The sequence below is a fragment of the Melanostigma gelatinosum genome, assembly GCF_949748355.1.
Source record: "Melanostigma gelatinosum genome assembly, chromosome: 1".
Lineage (NCBI taxonomy): Eukaryota > Metazoa > Chordata > Actinopteri > Perciformes > Zoarcidae > Melanostigma > Melanostigma gelatinosum.
This window is the reverse complement of record NC_136634.1, coordinates 27,916,340-27,925,643: the sequence shown is the minus strand read 5'-3', so window position 1 is coordinate 27,925,643 and position 9,304 is coordinate 27,916,340. Positions and strand designations below refer to the sequence as shown.

Genomic DNA, 9,304 nt, shown 5'->3' with positions numbered 1-9,304 from the left:
CAGGTGGGCCGGATGTTGGCTTCATAACCATTTGGCGAGGTGTGTAGCCTCCAGTTTTCTTGGCTGCTCTTGTCCGTGCTCCACTTCAGAGCCTGAATCAGTGCTTCCACTTCCGCTAGTTGTGCTGAAGCGGGTTGTGGCAGAATCCCTGACTCCACTGTTTGGTGATAGCCATCACTCTTCTGTTCGACCACTGCATAGGATGCAATGTTCCCTTCTTCTCCTTTGTAGCAGCAACCATCCGTGTAGAGCCAGGCCTCAGCTGTGAGGTGGGGAGTGTTTTGGAGATCCGGTCTCAATTTGTTTTCTTGTACTGCAACTTCCTCGCACACATGTGGTTGTCCATCCGTAAAGTTAGCCGACATATTTCTTGTGGCTGGCACAAAGGTGATGTGTGGCATGGTGCAAGTGTGTTGAATCTTTGTTTTCCTTGCGGCACTGAACGTGAATTCTTTACTCATCAGAAACGCTGCCACGCCATGGTGCGTGTGTACTTCCAGTGGATGGCCCATGACAATATGAGAAGTTTTTTCAATTGCTTTTGCCACTGCTGCAACATATCGTGGATTGACCATTTTCCACAGTGTCAAGTTTTGATGTGTGATACATCAGTACCTGTCTCTCACCCCCCTTTTTCTGGAAGAGTACAGCATTGAGTAGGCTGTCTCTTTCGGAAACATCAAGGTGGAACGGTAGGGAGTAGTCTGGGGACATGAGTGCAGTGGACGTGGTCCAGGGGAGTTTTGTATGGGAAAAGCTGAGTGATTTTTGGTTTGAGAATGTTGAACCAATATTGGATGGCAGGGGTCTGGGGGCCAGTTTGAAGACAGCGTAGCCAGAAAACTTCTTCGTCTGTGGCGGACACTGTCTCTGTAACGGGAGCAAGGGAGAGAATGCATACTGGCATGGACAACGTACTAGTTGGTGGGTTGGACGAGACATGGACACCGTCTTGGTTCATCCAGATGATCAGATTGAGGCGAGTCATCAGATCGCGTCCTGTGTGGCATGGGCCCCGCCTTGGGGACCATGTCCCTCGTCCCAAGGAGCCTGATGGGCCCCTTGCTGTGGTCTTTGTCCATCATAGCCATGTCCGCCTCCTCCTCTGGAGTATTGTCCTCTTCCTCTCTGTGTTTGCTGCCGTGCTGACCTGCAGTGTCTTGCGAAGTGTCCCGGTTTCCCACAGTTGTAGCAGAAATAGGATGCTCCTCTGCCTCCAGGCTCTCCTCTTCTTCTGGCTCCTCTTCTTCCACCCCATTGGCCCTGAGGGACCCATGGGCGTGACTGTTCACCGCCTGCTGACATCATAGCTATCAAGACCTCCAGTGGGACAGAGGGAGTAGGTGCCGTTGGAGGTGGAGCCGGTGCAGGTTGGACTACCAGCTGTTGTTGCTGTTTAGCCTTAGATTTCTTGACTAGGGCCTTCTGCAGGGCCTTAATTTCTGTGTCACTACCCGCCTCAGTTTGAATGTGCTTGGAGAGGTAATGTCGGAGCTGGGCGTTCCACATGTCTTGTGTCATTTCTTCTAGGCCAACCACTGCGTCCATGCACTGGCGAGGTCCATCAGGGAGGCCTCGTTTAATCATTGCACGCCATAGTGCCACTGTGGTAACGCTTCCATCATGTGGCTCTCTGAAGGCCTGGCGCCATACCCGTTCTGCTCTGGCCAGATACAGGGGTGGAGACTCTCCCGGGGTCCAGATGAATGCTGCCACTGCGCCTTGGTTCACTGGAGTGGGGAACTTAGTTCTGAGCTGCTGCCACAACGCTGTACGATGTTGATCAAAGGGGTCGGCATCTGGTGCCGCACCAGCGCCTGCCATGTGTAGTAGGGCAGTACACTGGGATGGGTCCAGACAGCGGGAGAGAAGTGCTCTCAGGTCGCCCACTGCCAGCTGGCGGCCAGCAGTCAAAGATTCCATGAGCTCAATCCATGCATTGGCTCCCGCGTGGAGGGATGGGAGCTGTTGTAACATGCTGGTCATGTCTGCAAACCCAAAAGGCACAAATTGATCACGCAGTGGGTGCGCGAGAGTGGGGGCTGCTCTCAGGGGATATTCACCGGCATCAATCTCTTCTGTTTCTCCTTTGGGGGGCGGGCCATGGGGCCGAAGGTGATACTGGGGGGGGGAACCGGAGGAAGTGCTGGAGACAGGCCAGTTGAGGGCGGGGGAGGGGCCGAGGCCAGAGATGCCTGGCTCATTTCCTGTGCAGCCTTTTCCAGACCTACCGGGGCTTGAGTGGTAGGGGTGACGTCCAGGGGGTTGATGTTGAGTGACAGACGGGACCAGGTTTTTTCTTTTCCGGTTGGCATGTCCACCTGCATCCGATCTGTCATGGCCATCCCTAGTGCCATCATTGCCACTCGCTGTTCCTCTTCTCTGTCTTTGCGGGCTTGCTTCAGTGGGTTAGCGAACCCCCATCGCTTGGTTTGATTTGTCATTTGATTTCTCTCTGCAGTCTGTGCTCGAGCCACTCGTTTTGTCAAATCGTTGGTGAAGAGCCGAAGGTTGTTGACTGATGGAGGTAGTGGACTGGCCGCCTTCCACCATCCCTCCTCTTGCCATCGTTTCATGCATTTATCCCAATGTGTCTTGTCTCTTTTCCATGCAGTCCTGCCTCCAGTCTCTGTTACTGTTTTTTTTTCAGTTTTGCACGCAGTACTTCTGAGTAGCCACCAGATGGAGCCACAGCTCCAGCCATGTCTTGTTGTGTTCTTCGTCTTCTTTCTCTTTTTTTTTTTTTTTCAAATCAAGTTTTTTTTTTTTTTTTTTTTTAAATCAATTCCAATCTTCTTTTATTTATTTTTTCAAAATTCTTTTTTTTTTTTTTTTTTTTTCAAATTTCAAATTTCAAATTTCAAACTTCAAATTTCAAATTTCAAATTTCAAATTTCAAATTTCAAATTTCAAATTTCAAATCTCAAATTTTTCAATGTAAAATGTTTGGATGCAGTACTCCCGAATGTCCACCAGATGGAGCCAAAGCTCCTGTCGAATGTTCTTCTTGCAGTTCCTGAAGTACCCACAGAGGGAGCCAAAACTCCTGTCAAATGTTCTTCTTGCAGTTCCTGAAGTACCAACAGAGGGAGCCAAAGCTTCTCCCAAATTTTCTTCTGCAGTTCCTGTAGTGCTACCAGAGGGAGCCAAAGCTTCTCCCAAATTTTCTTGTGCAGTTCCTGTAGTGCCACCAGAGGGAGCCAAAGCTTCTCCCAAATTTTCTTGTGCCCTCTGACCTTGGCCTAGATCCTACACTCCCTGCACCTGGTTTCTTATCTGAAATTTTCACTCCCTTTTTTTTCCCAGTGTCTCTCTGACTGAATGAATGCCTGCTCTGTCTTTGCTTCTAAATTTGTTGACGGTCCCTATGGAACACAATTTCCAATAAATCTGTAATCTTTGTAACTACACCAGTAAAACTGACACGTATATTAACCCTCAGCTTTCCTCTTCTATCCTCGTGTTCGTGTGCCTGTGTTGAATGCAAAGTTTGTGTCTCATGAGTGTGCTCTGCTCCACTGACCGTCAATCACTGGCAAACACACACGAGCCTCTGCACACTTCAACTCCAAATCTCAGCTGTGTCTCACACATGTACGCTTCACGCAATCACTCTCATCCATACCAAATTGAAACCATACACTGCCATCACTGAAATACGCACAAATCACATATGGATTTGTTCTTATAGCGTTTTCACGAGCCCGGTCCCCGAAGGAAATGGATACCTCCCTGAGGCATTACTCAACACTCAAACGACTATACACTGCCGTGATTCCACAAATAATCGCACACAGACCTCGTCAGGGAAGATCTATTGACCTTATTGTTTACAGTGTACGCCTTGTGCCAATACGGTCCCGAAGGAAATGGCGAATTCTTGTGCATTCTCTGAATTCTGACCTGTGTCTCCCTGAGACATTACCCAGCACTCAATCCACCACACACAGCCATGATCCCACAAATAATCGCACACAGACCTCGTCAGGAAAGGTCTATTGACCTTTTTGTTTACAGTGTACGCCTTGTGTGAACACGGTTCCGAAGAAAGTGGCGATATCTTGTGCTACAATTGAATCGATGTCTCCCTGAGCACATCTATGCTGCATGCAAAACCATACACTGCCACTTCTGCAATACTGGTACACAAACCATCAATTCAACCTCCTATTTAACCTCATCAATTTATTTTTCTCAATTAAAATTCTCTGGATGGATCTTCGTTTTACAGTGTACAACATGCATGAACGTGGTCCCTTTAGGAAATGGCGCTGTGCAGTCTCCAGACACACTACTTTCACATCAGCGTATTTCAACAACACTTTCTATATACTTGATCCAAATCTCAGCTTGCAACTTCGCATAAATCAACAGTGTGGCCCGGAATTCAGTCTTTCAGACCGTCATTGGTCAGCGAACCGAAGCTTTCGCCACGGCTGTGTAACCTCTGAACAGTCAATCAAAGCTTACGCGGTGAACACAATGGCAGCTTATACAATGTTAACAACCATCAATTTCTGTTAGATCCACTCACACACATATTCTATGCTAAAAACCCCCACTGCTGTAATAACAATTCTGTCACAATGCTCCATAGTTTATCTTTAGAAATTTAGTCAATGCAATTCATTCTCAAACTCCAGTACTTCCGATCAATTCAATTTAGTTTTTTTCTATATACAATCTGCAGAATTCATTTAAATAGGCTCTGCTTTACCTTTTGATTCAGCGCGCTGTTTGATCAGTTTCTCAGAGTTGAGCAGAATGGCGCCAGTAGGCCTCTGGCCTTCCCCAGCCTCGAGGGGAAACGCCCTGATTTTCCTTTCTGTTGACAGAAGAAAGTCTGTTGCTCGATGAAAAAAACGTCTTGGATCGTTATAACCATTCTCTGCTACCATGTTAAGAATGAAGATCGAGTTAACAGACTGAGATCGAGGCGTTTAGCTCAATTCAAGCAATAACATTTATTTGTGACAGAAGTATTATGTCCAGCAGTTAAACGTGCACGGACCCTAGCAAAAGCAAAGAGTGCCAAAAGTGAAACCTAAAAGTGCTTATACAGAGTAAGCAGGCGTGTCCATCTGGTTCTCCTTGTGGAGCCATTGGTCAAAATCAAAGCAGAGGCGGATTTGTTTCTAGCATTCAAATGGCCTGATGGAGCTCTGGACAGCTTCATCCACACTGGCTCACGTCCGAAACCTGCCTTCTCTGGAACGTCAGTGTGTGTGAAATGTTGATCTACAGCATATTGTTAACACTTAAGGTGAAGAAAATGAAAGGAGTGCAGTTCTAAACTATTTCGAAGTCTCTGTGTGAATAGATAAAAAGAGCTCTTTTCTTACTCTAAGATGGCAGTTTCTGCCCTAATCTGGTGGTTTAAGCAAGCGTTACTTTCAGGGCCACTGTATCTGTTCCTATCGTACGAACGGGTGACGGAATGCCCCATTCGGCGTTTTTGACCTACTTACAGTGACCTCACAACTCCGCAATATAAGCTTTACAAGTATAGCGCATATTATTTAACAGTGAATGAATATATTTTATTTACAACGGCTAGGATCTCTTCTTTCTAAAACCGTAAGGGATTGTTAAGTGGATTCGGTCTCTAGGATAACCTTACAGAACTCAGTTGTTAGACATACAATGGCTTTAACTTTTTACTGCCACGAGGAACTTTTTACTACTTGAGCAAATGAATGCACTTGAGAAATTTACTTTAAATACAGATTAGATATTTATTGCAGGTTATATTTAGTTAGTTTGCAAGGGTTAAGCTACAGCTCTCATTAAACGTTACTACACTTGATTCTTCTTCAGATTATACTCATTAGTTTTAGATGCCGAGACGGCTCGGTTGGAGCTGGATTTTCAATGGTGCGATGAAAAGGTCATTTTGGAGTTGTTAGGAGCGAAGGTCCGGCCGGACCCTCGGGCTCCTCCTGCTCTCGCAGCGAAGTTCGGCCAACAGTCCACAAAACTCAGTACAAAGTCTTTCTAGGGCTGCTGCGTCTTCTCCGTTGTTCAGTTGTTAACGGCGAGCAGTGGGGAGAGGAAAATCTCCGTCTTTCAATTCTTTGTCCACGAACTGCGGTCTTCTTTCCGTGAACAGACCCGAAGTCCTCGGATACTTCAGTTGCGATCGTCCGTATCTTCTTCTCAGAGCACTTGGACGGCTCTCGTGTAGAAATCCCAGTTTGCAGTTTGCAAGTTACTTCTTTTATAACACTTTTGGGCTGCCTCTCGCGTCTCTCACCCCTCTTCCTCAACACGGGGTCCCTCAGCCCGCTCAGTACTAGGGCTATCACATTCTGGTCCAGAATTCTGTCTGGGGAGAGGGAAGCTGGGGTAGGGACTGGGCTGATTGATGCTTCGTCCTCGGACCCACGATAAACCGCTAATCCTTCAGGGATAACCTCCACCAGCTCTCTGCATTCCTCGTCGTATCCCCACATCCCCATCAGATTTGGTACTATTCCTGCGGTCTCCGTTTGGCTGCCCATGTCTCGGTGTTCCACACTCGTGATGCTTGCTGCGTCGTTATCTTCTTCTGGAGTTGGTGCGCGGTACAGCACCGCTGGCAGGCGTGGTCCAATGATGACGAAGCGGCCATCGGTGAGGTGGGTGGTGGACACTCGGGTGCCATCAGGGTACTCCCATATTTTTGTATATACTGGGCAGTACATACCATCAGTGTAGAGCAGGACCTCTGGTGCGGTTCTCTCAGCGAAACTCCACACGGCTTTTGCCTTCGTCTCTACTTCCATACAGTTGACCACATTCATTGCAGGTATATAAGGGGTACGTCCCTTGCAGAAGATGCCGCTGGCTGCTCCTATCGGGAAATTCCCCAGGTAGCACCGGGTGCACCATAGGGCCTGGGTTACCTCCCACAGGTGCAATATCTGCTCCGGGAGGATCCCACAGCAGATACAGCGGGCATCCTCCTGGAATGATGTTGAACACAAAGACTTCATTAATTATTACATTTTCAGCGCGTTTTTTACAAGCAAAGCTAGCAAGCAGGGGGTGGTCTTATTTTCATTCTTTTTTAAGGCCCCCTCTCAGCATTGGAGCGCTTTGTAGAGCGCCTTTCAGCCAGAGAATGCAGCCATGGAGACGCCAACACCATTGGAGGAGGTGTTAGGCCTGGGCTTGTAGGCGCATCCCTTCTTGGAAACAGAGGCTCATACATCATGAGCCAAGCTGCTATCCCGATCGATGATTCAGAACCCGCCCAGTAGATGGCGACAGTTATGCCCCAACCTATGCCCCAAAGAGCAATGGTGCCGATCTTGTGGAGCCAATGCCCTCTTCCTCTTTCCTTTATAGCCATGGTCATGACCACGAGGTACGCCAGTGCTGCAAATGCCATCATGGCCTCGACGATTGCCGAGACCAGCTTCAGTGGGTTGTAGAAAACTGCAGCGACGTCGATTCCCAACCAGATGATCACCATTCCGGCCTTTACTAGACCGAAGCGAGTGGAGTCGATGTGGACTCTCCCCAGGAGGTAAGTAGCGAACCAGGACAGGGTGAGCCACATTGATCCTCGATAGATGTTTTCAATCACTGTTTTCAGACACCCTACAGCTAGGGCTAGTATTCTTAGCGGCTGATCTATGGACCATTTGCCCATGCAACAGTAGAAGAACCATATGATCTCAAGGACTCAAAAGTCCAGTTCGGTTAATCGGATCACTGGTCTGCAGATGCGTTCTGGGTCAGGGGAGTTCTGGAATGCTTCAGTAATACTCACTCCGAAGGTGGTCATTTCTGAAGGTTCAGTGGTTGTGGCCTTGGTGGCGTTGGTCATCTTCGCTATTTAAGATAATTTGTTCTTATTTCAGTATGAGGCTCTTGGTTGAGGTTCCGGGTCTGCAATGGCTATGGCGCTCCAGTGGTTCACCCTTTATAGGTGGGTAGACTCCTCCCTTGTCCGTGGGAGGAGTCTCTCCTTTACTTCTCCTTTTTCCTTCAACTTCCCCTTAAAGCACGAGGCAACAGTGGCTGCTACCCCGCCCTTAATGGCGGCACAGATTATTAGGCCCACGATCACAATTCCAACTATCATCATTAAATAAGGCCAAAGCCAGGAGAACAAACTCCCCATCCAGCCCCTTATGACCGTGAATCCTTCTCCAATTTTCCCTGCCAATTCTTCCACTACGATTGTTGCGGTCCCGACCATGGAGGCTCCTGTTAGTTCGATCCAACTGCACTCGTGTTCTCGTCGGCCGCTCCCGCAACTCAGCCAGTGTTCTTCTGGCTCGGAGCACGTTCCGTTCCCATAGAGGCGGTTAGCCCCTACCCATTCAAATCCTTTGTCTTCTTTACCCTCGCAGAGGCTTTTCCTGAAGGCGTGGCCCTCAGCAAGAAAGACGGTAGGGTCTGTTACCGGGGGGATGATTTGGCCGTTCACATTCACTCTGTCTTTCATGCGATGGCCCAGGATTAAGTTGGTACAGCTGCTGGTTAGAGGCCCTGACCATCTCCATTTCTTATCTTTATCCTTCACCCAGGTTACCTCTTGCACGTGGGTTTCATATTCAGCTCCATAGTGGTTCTGGCAATGGTCTTTCCATCCTGGCACAGTCTCACAATGTCCCCCGGCCAGGCTGATGTTGCAGGTCGTGTTTCCTTGGTTGCATTCCATCTTCCAGGGCCGCGGGCCTATATATGGTTCTGGTCGGCTCCAAACCCCAGGCCAGATATCTCTTTCTTTCGAGTATACTGTGGCCAGGTACTGATACTTCACCCAGTAGTTTGTGGTTTGAGTTAGACATGGCACCACCCATTCTAACACTTCATCCTTCTGTAGGCCCCACCAGGTTGAGCTGTCGTCCCTGGTGTGGGCCTCTTTCCATGCCTGCAGGGTTCCTTTGATCGTCTGATTCGTTGTCAGGCCTGTGCAGTCATATAGCCACGTTCCCCAAGCCCGGTACCACTCTTGCCAGAGTGTGCATCGCGGGGAGGCTCCGTCGGCTAGATACTCTGTTCCATGCAGAGCGTTGAACATTTTGGTGGTCACACAAGTGTCAATTTTTTGGAAATCCCCTCTTGGGGCTGTCATTAAATCCTCGGGTTTCGGCAGTTTTTGTACATACATGTCGGTTGTCCTTGGTCCCAAAAGGCCGTAGCTGGCTCTGGAGTATCCCTGCGTGAAGGCCCCCTTGAAATGCGTTAGCGGGGTTATCCATATCCATGGCAGGGTGTTGTTGAGCCACTCCTCGTGCTGGGCATTAGGTAGATAGATGTTCTTATGAGCCTGATACTGTGGTTTGTTAACCGGAGTTATCACGAAGTA

General features: G+C 48.5%; 1 pseudogene across 1 annotated transcript in view; it reads right to left on the bottom strand.

The window, feature by feature from the left end:
- The window catches only part of LOC306775940 (C-Jun-amino-terminal kinase-interacting protein 1-like), a 37,202-nt pseudogene extending 29,389 nt beyond the window's left edge, over positions 1–7,813 (bottom strand). Inside the window, exon 1 of the transcript in view lies at positions 7,757–7,813. The product of the transcript in view is annotated as a C-Jun-amino-terminal kinase-interacting protein 1-like (transcript). The remainder of the gene's footprint in view (positions 1–7,756) is intronic.
- Between the last annotated feature and the right edge of the window lie 1,491 nt (positions 7,814–9,304).